The sequence below is a fragment of the Xenopus laevis genome, chromosome 3S (genome assembly GCF_017654675.1).
Source record: "Xenopus laevis strain J_2021 chromosome 3S, Xenopus_laevis_v10.1, whole genome shotgun sequence".
NCBI lineage: Eukaryota > Metazoa > Chordata > Amphibia > Anura > Pipidae > Xenopus > Xenopus laevis.
In genome coordinates, this window is record NC_054376.1 from 34,912,786 (window position 1) to 34,926,245 (window position 13,460).

At 41.1% G+C, this 13,460-nt stretch overlaps 1 pseudogene; it reads left to right on the forward strand.

Annotated features, from left to right (window-relative positions):
- The first annotated feature begins 937 nt into the window (after window positions 1–937).
- LOC108712298 lies at window positions 938–12,376 on the forward strand (annotated as a pseudogene).
- The last annotated feature ends 1,084 nt before the right edge of the window (window positions 12,377–13,460 follow it).

Here is a 13,460-nt window from a genome sequence, read left to right on the forward strand (position 1 = left end):
CCCTAGATGCTCTGCTCCGTTTCATCTACAGACTCTTACAAAGACATATTCTCTTGATGTTGGAGGATGCTGAAAGTTAGGGTAGGACTACACGGACGTTTTCAGCGCAATCCGACGCACTGCAACAAAACGCATGCGGCAAATCACATGCGACGGAAATAAAGTAAGAGATAGAAATGTCAGATGAAGTCGCAGCATTGATACGACACGACTGTCGGACGCAGACGCTGTTGCGCCAGTATGCGACAGTCGTGTCGGATCAAGGCTGCGACTTCATCTGACATTTCTATCTCTTGCCTTATTTCCGGCGCATGCAATTTGACGCATGCGTTTTGTCGCAGCACGGCGGATCGCGCCGAAAATGTCAGCGTAGTCCTACCCTAAGGGGTGGGAGCTGTAGGTTGGGAGTTACATTACTAGTCTTTTAATACATGCATCCACCTCATGTCCACCCATCTATTAAAAGAGAACTGGAGCCTAAAGGTGGCCATACACGGGCAGATAAAGCTGCCGATATCGGTCGTTTGGACCAATTTGACGGCTTATCTGCCTGTGTATGGGGGCTTCCGGCGGGTCTTCCCAATCGATATCTGGCCACGATATCGATCGGGAAGGTTTGATTTTTAACTGACCGACCCGTCGGAGCCCCTTGGCGTATCGAAATTCGATGGTTTGGCCGAACATTCGAATTACCCCCGATATAGCCAAGCAGTTAGTGGCATATCGGGGAAAGATCCGCTCGTTTGGCGATGTCGCCAAACAAGCCGTTCTTTGAGTCTATGGCCAGCTTAAGAATAAAAAGGCCAAAAATGCTCTATTTTATACACCGATTTTCCTGTATCAGCAGAGAGGTTCAGCAGCTTTATGACAGTAATGATCCAGGCCATTTACATTTGTCCCAACTTCCCATCTTGGATCTTGTTAGGCCATCTTTTGAATGTCGGTGACACTGCACATGCTCAGGCAGCTAAATTTAGGAGTCATCAGAAATCATCAACAGACTGAGTTTCAACTGTCAATTGAAGTGAAGCTACTGATTTCTGTGCTGCCATGTAATGTGAACCTGAATTGAATACTAAATTAAATACTAATCACACTTGTATTGTCATTAAAGGAGAACTAAAGCCTAACTAAAGAAGTAGCTAGAAATGCTGTACATGATGTTTTGTGCTTCTGCACCAGCCAAAGACAAACACAGCCCTTTAGCAGTAAAGATTTGTTGTCTCCAAAGATGCCCCAGTAGCTCCCGGTCTTCTTTTCTGCACCCAACTCCTGCATGAAGACAGAATGAAGAGAAACGGATGCTGAGAGAGGAATAGTGAACATAAACTTGATCATTTCAGAAACAATACAGAATATTTAATTGAATTGTATTAACAAAGTTTCTTATTCCAGAACGCTGAAGATTATATTAAATTTTAATTTTCGCTACAGTTCTTTAATAAAAAAAGTGAATATAGTTTCCATATAGATATAAACACAAATGTTGTTTTATTTTTTTGTTGCAGTGGGATCTGTTTACTTTTATTATATAGACAATTTGATTAAATGGAGCATTTTAGATGATTTGCTTCACATTTAGATCATATGAACTTCTCAGGGAATTTCATCTTTGGGCAGTTGCTCTACATTCCCATGGCTCTATTATGCAGACACATTTCTATTGTACACCTGTTCTCCCTTTATCATGTTTATGTTGGCTTTTACTTTGCACAGCCAGTCTCTAGCTTCTTGCAACAAGCCCAAAGCCCCTTTTACCATCTTATAGTCACTCTGCTCCCCCTGCAGGTAATATGATGGTATGAAAGCTGCAGTGCACAGATTACCGTATGCAGCAAATTTTTGTTGTTTGTAAACTTTATAGGGCTGCTGTCGGCAACTTTGGGCGATTTTAAGTTTTAGTCTTACTCCATATGATTGGTGCAGGAGGTCTGTAAAGGAGCTGTAAACCAGCTGCTGTTCTGAACAGTTTTGCAATTTATTTAAAAGGAGAACTAAGCCCTGCGTTATTCTAAGCCCCCTCCAGAACCAGTGGCCCCCTTCCCATACTGCACCACTGGGAATCCCCTAAAAGTGCCCATTTGTTGTTGTTGTGAAAATCATGTTGGCACAGAGGGGCAGGAGGAGCTTGTGCATATTCAGGTCCTCTTTTGCAATGATAGGAACTTTCTCAGTTGAAGCCTGTCTGGACCTGGTGTCAACTGTGCATGGTCATATTGAAGAGAAGAAGAATAAAAGCAGCACAAAGTGAAGTACACCAACCCTGCTGTGCTACTCTGCTTTTTGTTTGTTTGTTGGTTTTTACAGCGTATGGCCATTTTTAGAAGGTCCCTACTGGGGTGGTTTGGGAGGGCTCTGGAGGCGAGGTCAGTTATAATTTAGTTTTTAGTTCTCCTTTAGGAAGGCCTGAAAATAATCTTTCCCGCGATGATTCTCACAATGATCTGGAGTTGCAGGGTAAATTCCCTGTGCTGAAGGCCCGTCAACTACAGCACATCTAGATCAGAAGATGGTCCAGAAAGATCACAAGGTGGACAATTTGGAAGGCTTGCATCATTTGTGTTGTAGCCTAGGGCTGCTGAACCTCTGAGCTTCTAATTTAGTAGAGGATCTCTGATCTAGTCCCATTATCTGACCCGTGCCATTTTTAATAATGTCCAAGCATCAATTTTTTTTTTTTTTATGCCATCAAGCACAAAGTCTTCATGTATTTTTGATTTGCCTTGTCAATAATATATATTATTTTATGTATTTTAATTATATATAATATATATTTTATTTCAAAGGCACATGAAGGGAAACATTAGGCACAATTTCTTTAGTTTTGTATGAGGTTATACAACACCTTTGTTTCACTGTTAATTTCACATTTGCACGTAGATGAACGTTCTCAAATCTCAATAAAGTCAAAGGTAGGGAAGTGCAGTAGTTCAACGAGTTGATAAATCATCTTAAACCCTTGTTACTTTAGGTTGTATGAGCGTAAATCAAACAATACACTCTGAACTCAAGGGAAGCGTTTGTTTTTTCTTTATGTCTCGAATGATGTTATAGCAAATATTTGATGTACTGAAATCAGGCAAAATCGTTTCTTGGCAAGTATCTAAATATTTATTTATGGTAAATAGGTGTGTATTCTATTGGGAGAAGATTTATCCAAACTGAAGAGACAAATCTGCAAAACATGCTCAAAAATATTTCTACAAGGATTTTGGAATGCTCCTTCCTACCTATAGATGACCATACTTTGAGGATAGTGGGCCAAATGAATGGATATTGGTCGATTTGCTCACTCGTTGTAATAGCCAAATAGCCTTGTTCTGCCAGACTGAACTGACAACCTAATTTGGCAGATAGGAAAAAGAAGCTTAAAGGGATACTTTCATGAGAAAAAACTATTTTTTTTCAGTTAATAGTGCTGCTCCAGCACTGAAATCTGTTTCTCAAAAGATTTTTTTATATTTAATTTTTAAATCTGACATGGGGCTAGACATATTGTTAGTTTCCCAGCTGCCTGAGTCATGTGCCTTGTGCTCTAATAAACTTCAGTCACTCTTTACTGCTGTACTGCAAGTTGGAGTGATATCACCCCCTCCCTTCCCCCCCCCCCAGCAGCCAAACAACAGAAAAATGAGAAGGTAACCAGATAGCAGCTCCCTAACACAAGATAAAAGCTGCCTGGTAAATCTAAGAACAGCACTCAATAGTAAAATCCAGGTCCCACTGTGACACATTCAGTTACATTGAGTAGGAGAAAGAACAGCCTGCCAGGAAGCAGTTACATCCTAAAGTGCTGGCTCTTTCTGAAATCACATGACCAGGCAAAATGTCCTGAGATGGCGCCTACACACCAATATTACAACAAAAAATACACTTGCTGGTTCAGGAATTAAATGTTATATTGTAGAGTGAATTATTTGCAGTGTAAACTGTGTAATTTAGAACTAAAAACATCACAGAAATCATGACAGAATCTCTTTAAGCTTGTCTAACAGTATATAGCCCGTCAGCCAGAAAGTGACATCAGCAGATTACATTTTCAGTTTAGACAGAATTGGATTTTGATCCAATGGGCTCAATAGATGGTCTGTCAAAACTGCCACCTTAAAGTGCCATGACTAAAGAGCTGGACTGTCAGGCAGTATGGTTAAAACTAGCCAAAGTGTCTGACCAAATCAGCATGTATGATCATCCAATGGAACATACACAAAACATATGGTGGAGGTGGAAGCATAGCTTGTTGTGTTGGCAGAGCACACAAATTTGATAGGCAGCCAACTGCCATTTGCCGGTGTGGATCTACTGTGCATGCGCCGGAACTCACAAAGTTTCCGAAAAAGAAATCTGAAACTTTGTGACTTTTGGGCGCATGCGCAGTTGGAGGCATTTTCCGGTACGGAGCTACTGCACATGCGCCTGAAAGTCACGTAGTTTTCGATTTCTTTTTCGGAAACTTTGTGACCGCCAAATGCCTCCTACTGCGCATGCGCCACCATATGCCGATGACTACAGGAAGAAGAGCGCTCGGGAGAAGATGGCTGCCGTGAACTCTGCTGGAGAGGACCTAGAAGGAGGGGTAAGTAACAAGTTAGGGGCATTTGCCCGGGGGGGGAGGTAGGCTGGGGGGGAGGAGAGAGGGGGGCCTACGCAGGGGAGGGGGGAGGGATTTTTTCGCCTAGGGGTTGAATTCTCCTTTATTGATTGCTATGAGCTACTGTTCCTGGGCAAACATGGTTCCTTTTATTCCATAACTCCATATACCTGCTAGAAAATTATTTAACCATGAAATAAACCCAATAAGATTGTTTTGACTCTAATACGGTTTAACAATACATTAGTTTGGAACAAGTACAAGGTACTGTTCTATTGCTGTTTTAATACTACAGAGAAAAAGGAATTATGTTTTAAAAAATGTAATTATTTGATTAAAACTAAATCTACGGGAGATGACCTTTCCATGATTTAGAGCTTTCTGAATCATGGGTTTCCAGATAACGGATCCGATACCTGAACTTTTGGTTTGAGTTTTAACTTACAGAACCCTCCTCCTAAATAGGTATTACTACACCCCTCTTTCCTTTTGACTCCTTGTGGTGCTACACAAAGCTAATAAGTTCAAGAGATTCCACCGCAGTGGTTATGATGATTTATATTCATTTCAGTGCTAGAGATATCTGCTTTATGTCATAAAACAGGCTGTCTGCTATGTCTGACTAATGAGAAACAATCCATGCCACAGAGGCTTACGATATTATCTTCTGGGTAAAATAAGTAAATTTTATGAAGGTGGAATCAGCTGTTGGAAAGAGAGAGCAGAAATCCCTCAGACCACATAAAACCTCAGCGCAACGGAGGGACCAATTTAAGTACAGAGCGAGGATACCAAGAAGAGAAGGAAAGCAATATAGCACATTTTAAAGGACAAGTAAAGGCAAAAAAATAAAATCCCAGTTTTACTTTCTTTAATGAAAAAGAAACCTATCTCCAATATACTTTAATTAAAAATGTGTACCGTTTTTATAAGAAACCTGACTGTATGCAGTGAAATTCTCCCTTCATTTACTGCTGTGGATAGGAATTGTCAGATGGTCCCTAACTGCTGAGCAGGGAAACAATCATACTTATGAACAGCAGGGGGAGCCCCCGCCTTACTTCCCAGCCATGCAAAACTCAAGCAGCTTTGTTTATGAAGATCCCTAAGCAGCCCAGACCACACTGAGCATGTGCACAGTCTTAGTCTTGCAAAGATGTTTAACAAAGTTAGAAGATGGTGACCCCCTGTAGCCAACTTTGAAAGCATAAATTATTTGTTTGATTAGGCTTGTGGTGCAGTAAGTTCATGCTTATATTTAGTATACAAAATACAGCATTTCTAGCCTTATTCTATTTTAGACTTTCCTTGTCCTTTAAGGTGAGGTGGTTAGTGGTGTCAGGGAATATGGCAGGACTATTGAGTAGGACATGAATCCAAAAATATCTTTTTAGGCACCCTGCCTCTATATAATGCTTAGGTAATAAAATAATATACCAGAAGAGAAGTATTGATGTATCCATGGGAACTCTCAGCTCTATGAGTCCTATGTTCAGCATTAGAATAGATCCAGCGATGATAACTTTGATTCACCTGACACAGATGTAGGTTAGGGGTGCATAGCGCTCTTATTCAATAGGGATGAAAGATAACAGCCTGCAAGTTATAAGAAGATAATAATAAAATAAGAGAGCCAAAAAAGAAAACACCAAAACACTGGAAAGTACAAACTGTTTAAAGTTACACATGAATTGATGTCACAACCAGGGCCACCATAAGAAATCGCAGGGCCCCATACAAAATAATTTCCTGGCCCCCTAGGCTGCACCCACCACAAGCCCCACCTACAGGTCCGCCCTCCCCACCCCACAGGTCCACCCCCCACCACACACTAAAACCTTGGTAGCTATGGTTCCCACAAACATTTGTGGTCAGGGCCCCCCCATTAAAAAAAACATTTATGGTCAGGGCCCCCCATTAAAAAATATTGGTGGCTAGGACCCCACATGGGGAAAAAATTGGCGGCCAGGGCCCCCCCCCCAAGTTATAAGAAAATTGGTGGCCAGGGCCCCCCTTAAACGTCCATGTAAAAAACATGAAGTTTAAAAAAAAAATGGTGCCCAGGGCCCAACCACACAACAGGGACCACAAAGGGTTACCTTTAGGGGGGCCCTGCCATGTTGTACTTACTTCATTAGTGTGGCCCACCTGCTGTCAGTGAGCTGCCAACTACAGAAGGGAGGAGGGGAGCACAGGTGGCTGCATCTTCTTCCAGTGAAAGCATTTTCTTCCCTTATTGGTCACAGAATTTCAAGTCCTGGTAAAGCTGCATGGTGATTGGATGAGCTGGAGGAGAAGTTCAAACCTCAGCTATCCAATCCCTGAGCAGCTTAACCGGGACTTAAACTCAGTGACCAATAAGGGGAAGTAATGGGCTTCCCCTTGTGCTCCCGCCCTGCCTTCCCGAAGTCGGCAGCTCTCAGAAAGCAGGGGGGCCCGACTAATCAAGAAAGTGTGGCGTGGCTGGACCCCCCTTACCTTCGGGGCCCCCTTCAACTCTCCCCCCTGTCCCCCCCTGATGGCTGCCCTGGCCACAACACCAGGAACCAGCCTTTTGGTGACATATATGTGTTAAAAAACAGTTCCAGGGGCTTTCTGTGCAGTCCAGTTTTCATGCAAATACAGAACCATGAATTGAGATCCAGTTTGTGTGTTTCACTGGTAGACAGCTCAATTAGGGGTCCCCAACATTTTTTATCTGGGAACTACATTAAATGTAAAAAGAGTTGAGGAGCAACACAAGCATGAAAAATGTTCATGAGGTGCCAAATAAGAGCTCTGATTGGCTATTTGGCAGTCTCTATGTGGTCTGTCAGCCTACAGGAGGCTTTGTTTGACAGTACACACGTTTTTATACAGCCAAAAGTTGTGCGACATTTTGCTCTCGTGCCACTGGTTTAAATGATGAGTTGCTGCTGTAGGAAAACCACACTAGTGCAATTTAGCACCTTTGTTATTAAATTAGCCCCACAGACTTATAGCCCTGTGTTTCGGTCCCACACAGGAACCTTTGATGAAGGTTTCCTTGATAAAGGTTCCTGTGTGGGACTGAAACGTTGGACTAATAAACCTTTTTCTTTTTATCCTCATTTGGTGTTTTGTATAAATCCTGCAAGTGCCATCACTTTATATCTTTTATGCATGAGCACCCAGGGGCAGTAACTCCCTATAAACCAATATGACGTTTGCTTTTAAACAGCCAACCATAAAATGCTAGCAGCTAATTGATTATAGACCAGTAGCTTAATTTGCACCTTTTATTACATTTACCCTTAAAATTAGAAGTTGGGTGCTACATACCTTTGAATGGAAATATATTTTTAAAATATGGTAAATGATAGCTTGGATTGTTATTATTGTTTGAAATTAGTTTTTTGTCTGTAATACTGCTGGTTAGTACTTTTCAGCTTTTGTCTTATTGTCCAGGCATCAAATGGCACTTTCTTGGGCATCAGCAGAAGACACACATCAACAAGTTAAATAGTAAGACCCTTTAGTGGCACCCACTGAAACATGTTTAGGAGGGTCATGAGTCACAAGTAGATAAGATCATTCTATAGACTTTCAAAGCAAGAGAGAGCCCTTTGAACCTATTATTTGGCTATAAATCATCTTTTGATGTACTGAATCTAACTTCACAGGTGTCCCAAATCTCTATATTCTGGAGACCATTGACACAAGATAACACAAGATAACAGCTGCCTGGTAGATCTAAGAACAGCACTCAATAGTAAAAATCCATGTCTCACTGAGACACATTCAGTTACATTGAGAAGGAAAAACAGCAGCCTGCCAGAAAGCATTTCTCTCCTAAAGTGCAGGCACAAGTCACATGACTGGGGGCAGCTGGGAAATTGACAAAATGTCTAGCCCCATGTCAGATTTCAAAATTGAATATAAAAAAATCAGTTTGCTCTTTTGAGAAATGGATTTCAGTGCAGAATTCTGCTGGAGTAGCACTATTAACTGATGCGTTTTGAAAAAAACATGTTTTCTGATGACAGTATCCCTTTAAAGGAACAGTTCAGTGTAAAAATAAAAACTGGGTAAATAGATAGGCTGTGCAAAATAAAAAATATTTCTAATATAGTTAGTTTGCCAAAAATGTCATGTATAAAGGCTGGAGTGACTTGATGTCTAACATAACAGTACAGAACACTACTTCCTGCTTTTCAGCTCTCTAACTCTGAGTTAGTCAGTGACTTTAAGGGAGGCCACATGGGACATACATGTTCAGTGAGTTTGCAATTGATCCGTAGCATGCAGCTCCGATTCAAAAGCAACAGTTATGACCTATGAGGCAACAGTTATGACCAAGTCAGCAACAGCTGGATATTCAAAAATGTACATCCTTGATAAAAATGCATTGCTGAATACCCAGCATCCTAACTGACACAGGGAGTAGAGATCTTTTAAAAAGCTAGGATAATTTGTTCATGTAAATAGTGATTTAGTAAAATACACGGCCCAGGAAGACTTGGCAATATTAGGAATAGTAGACATTTTGCCGTAAGATCTCCTGCATTAGCAGCCCATTAGCCTTATTAACCATTCCCACAGTGTGGACTTTACAATATCCACACAAGATATTTGTTGCATATACACATTCTGTAGATCTGGTTATTGTTTTATGTACATGCGATGGGGGAATAAGAAATCGGTGAATGAGTTTCCAGTGTTACACTTTAACTTAAAGGAACAGTAACGTCAAAAAATAAAAGTGTTTTAAAGTAATGAAAATATAATGCAGTGTTGCTCTGCACTGGTAAAACTGCTGTGTTTGCTTCAGGAACTCTACTATTGTTTATATAAATAAGCTGCTGTGTACAGTACCGGGCCTGGCCGGCCAGGCGCCCTAGGCAACCTGGCCAGCAACTGCGCCAAATAGGCACACGCATGCAGAGCAGTGAGAGTAGATGCGCATCAACGCGAGTAGCACCAGAACTTACACGCATGCGCACCAGCGCGTACAAACACGCATGCGCACCAGCGCGTACAAACACATGCGCACCACGAAGTGCACCAGCGAGAACAGATGCGCATGTGCAACAGAACAAACAGGAATGGGCAAGGGCAGAGAGGGGACCGGATTAGGGAGGCAGAGAAGGTACGTGTCTGGCGCCCTCCCCAGCTTTGCGCCCTAGGCACGTGCCTACTCTGCCTACCCCTAGTTCCGGCCCTGGCTGTGTAGCAAAGGGGGCAGCCATTCAAATGAGAAAAGGCTCAGATTACACAGCAGGTAGCAGATAAGCTCTGTCTGTCTAATGGTGTTATCTGTTATCCATTAGTTAACCTGTGCCATATAGCCGTTTTTCAATTTCCGCCATTGCTCCACAGCAGCTTGTTTATATGAACTATGGTAGTGTTTCTGAAGCAAACAGATCAGTTTTACCAGTGCAGGACAACACTGCATGATATTTTCATTGCTTTAAAACACTTTCATTTTTTTGGTGTTACTGTTCCTTTAAATTTCTCCTTCTACACTGTTTCAGGTAAGCATGGCCTTGCACCGGCTGAAACCGTAGGGCTTGTTAAACATATCAGAGAGAAATACCCCTGCCTGGAATTTGTGGCGCTGATCACAATTGGGAGCTTTGGTTATGATCTAACCCAGAGACTCAACCCTGATTTTCAGGTAGGGAATGGGAGTGGGGTGTGATATCAAATGGGAGCTATGGTTGGTGCTGGAAATAGGTTATTTACTTGCTATAGCTGAGGGCTTGCAGTCTGCTAAGGATATGTTTGTGCCAAAACACAACAATTGATATAGATTAGTAAAGCTCATGTCTTTAAGGCTACAACCATTGCTGCAATCATTGGTGTCAGATCCAATTTCTGGGATTAGAGACACAAATCCATTAGCTACTGTTGTAGGCTAATGCATGTTCCAGATATTTCATCCAACTCCTCCTGTCAAACTTAGGGGGGTTATTTACTAAACTCCGAATGCAAAAATCACGAAAAATTCCTGATTATTTTTTTTAAATCACAAAATTTTCTGAATTTATTAAACCCTTAGGATGGAAAAGTTAGAATCTGAAAATCCGGCATCTCAGACCTGTTGATGTTGCATATAAGTCAATCGGAGAAGTCCCAATGATTTTTTTGGTGTGCGCTGGGTCTAGTGCAATACCCCGAAGTTTTCGGGTGAAAATTCTAAAAAAATTTGAAATTCATATAAAAAAATCCGAATTTTTTTTTACCGCAAAGCAAAGTTTGTGAAAAAGTAATAATAAATAAGCATGAAAAATCTGAGCGGATTTGATGGGAGTTTGTAGCAGAAAATATTGAGATAAATTCGGACTTTGATAAACAACCACTTTAGTGTACGGTGTAGGCTTTATAACAGCGATCAGCTTGCAGTACTTGTATATAGTAAATATGAATTAATACAGATAATGTTTCTTATATAGATGCTGCTGGCTCAGCGGGCTGAAGTAAGTGAAAATCTGGGACTTCGGGTCGACTCCGTGGAGCTCAGTATAGGACATTGAGCATGCAGTGAGTTTATTGATCACTACTTTATTTACAGAGATTATACACTATTCCCTGCACTAGTAAAGCTTACAATTTAAAGGAACAGTAACACCAAAAAAATGAAGAGTTTTAAAGTAATAAAAATATTATGTAGTGTTGGCCTGCACTGGTAAAACTGATGTGTTTGCTTCAGAAACACTACTATAGTTCATATAAACAAGCTGCTGTAATTGAAAAAAAGACTATATGGCACAGGTTAAATAGCGAATAACAGATAACACCATTATGTTCTACAGAGCTTATCTGCTGTGTAACCTTAGCCTTTTCTCCTTTGAATGGCAGCCCCCATTGCTACACAGCAGCCTATTTAATAGGGATGCACTGAATCCACTATTTTGGATTCGGCTGAACCCCCGAATACCGAACTGAATCCTAATTTGCATATGCAAATTAGGGGTGGGAAGGGGAAAACATTTTTTACTTCCTTGTTGTGTGACAAAAAGTCACACGTTTTCCCTCCAAGTCCCTAATTTGCATATGCAAATTAGGATTCAGATTTGGTTCGGCCAGGCAGAAGGTTTCGGCTGAATCCGAATCCTGGCCAAATCCCGAACCAAATCCTGGATTTGGCACATCCCTATTATTTATATAAACAAAAGTAGTGTTTATGAATCAAACACACCAGTTTTACCAGTGCAGGGCAACACTGCATTATATTTGTATTACTTTAAAACACTTTAATTTTTTGACGTTACTGTTCCTTTAAGGTACCAACAATGGATACACACTAGGATCAATTTCTCCAGGAGCAATTAACCTATCTGTATATGTGTGGGTGGAAATCAGAGTTTTTGAGAGCAATCCATGCAGACACAGGGGAAATATACATACGTATAAATATTACATATTTTCATATAAAGTCATACATTTGATTTTTTTTTTTTTTTTTGGATAATTCATATCTAACAAGTCTTGGTTATAATTTCAGTCTTGCTTTTCTCTTATCTAGTATCTTCAGTAGGTAGGGTGCTTAGGTCTAATACAATTATGCCAAACAGTATCCCAAAGAATTATTATGATTGTGACTATATAGTGTCTATTTCTCATATAATTCTATGTTCATAACACTTTCTCTCATTATGATAACTCTGTCTATATTATTTTGCCATCTTACTCTCTTCCTTGGTCTTCAGATTGAGGTCGGATCCACTAATGTACGAATTGGCAGCACTATCTTTGGTGATCGCGTTTACTCTAAAGCTGGTGAAGGAAGACACACATGTAACCAGCCCCCAGGATACGTCATAGGCCTTTAAAGTACAAGAGTAGTGACTAAAGGAGGGTACAAGTAACTATAGGTAAAGGAAGAAGGTGCTGAAAAATGGATGTCAAAAATATTTTCAGTTTCACCTCCTTTGTGCCAAAAGTCATATTTGTTTTTGATAACGCATACATAAATCCGCACAATTGTACACGATTTTTTCTTGAAATGGACCTGAATGAAGAACCAGCTTATGGGGTATATTTATCAAAAAGTGAAGTTTAATCTTCTTATTCTGCATACTATTTGTTATCATATTCAGGGTCGGACTGGGGGGCCCGGGGCCCACCGGGACTAATGTCCAGGGCCCCCTCCGACCCCCCCTGCCTCCCTACTATGACGCGCCGAGCACGATTGCATGAAGGCGCTGCTCGGCGCTCCTGCGCGTAGGTGCCATTCCTCAGTAAAAGGTGCCGCGTGCATGCGCAAATGACGCTGCGCGGCACGTAAAAAAAACTTTTTTTCTTTTAAGGACGATCGGGACGGGGTCGGGGCCCACCGGGTTTTTTCCCAGTATCCCGCCGGGCCAGTCCGACACTGATCATATTGATTTTTATGGTTTATTGTGAAAACCAAATAAAATATTTCAAACCGGAAAAAGTGAAGTTAGAGATCGCCACAGTCCTCTAGAGTGAAATTCCGCCACTCTCCATTCATTTCTAGGGGATTTTTAAAAGAGTGTTTATCAATGGGTGAAAGTAAAAGTTCATCCTTTGATAAATACGCCTTTCGAAATCCCATAGAAATGAATGGAGAGTGGCGGAATTTCACTCTAGAGGACTGTGGCGATCTCTAACTTCACTTTTTGATAAATATACCCCTTTGTGCTTACTCTTTGGGGCAAATGATGAAATTGCATCTCATGTCACTGCCAAAACCATAGATTTCCCATTATGACAAGTCACATTGACTAACGCATTTCAGTGCATCAAATCTAACCCCATTGGATGACCTGGCTGTGCAGAAAATTGTTTTTGAAGGAAATAACTTACATGGCAATGAAGTAGTCCATGCAGTCCATAGTAAGATGCCTTGGGCTACAGAAACTCAGAGTTTAGATAAGTTCGTTTT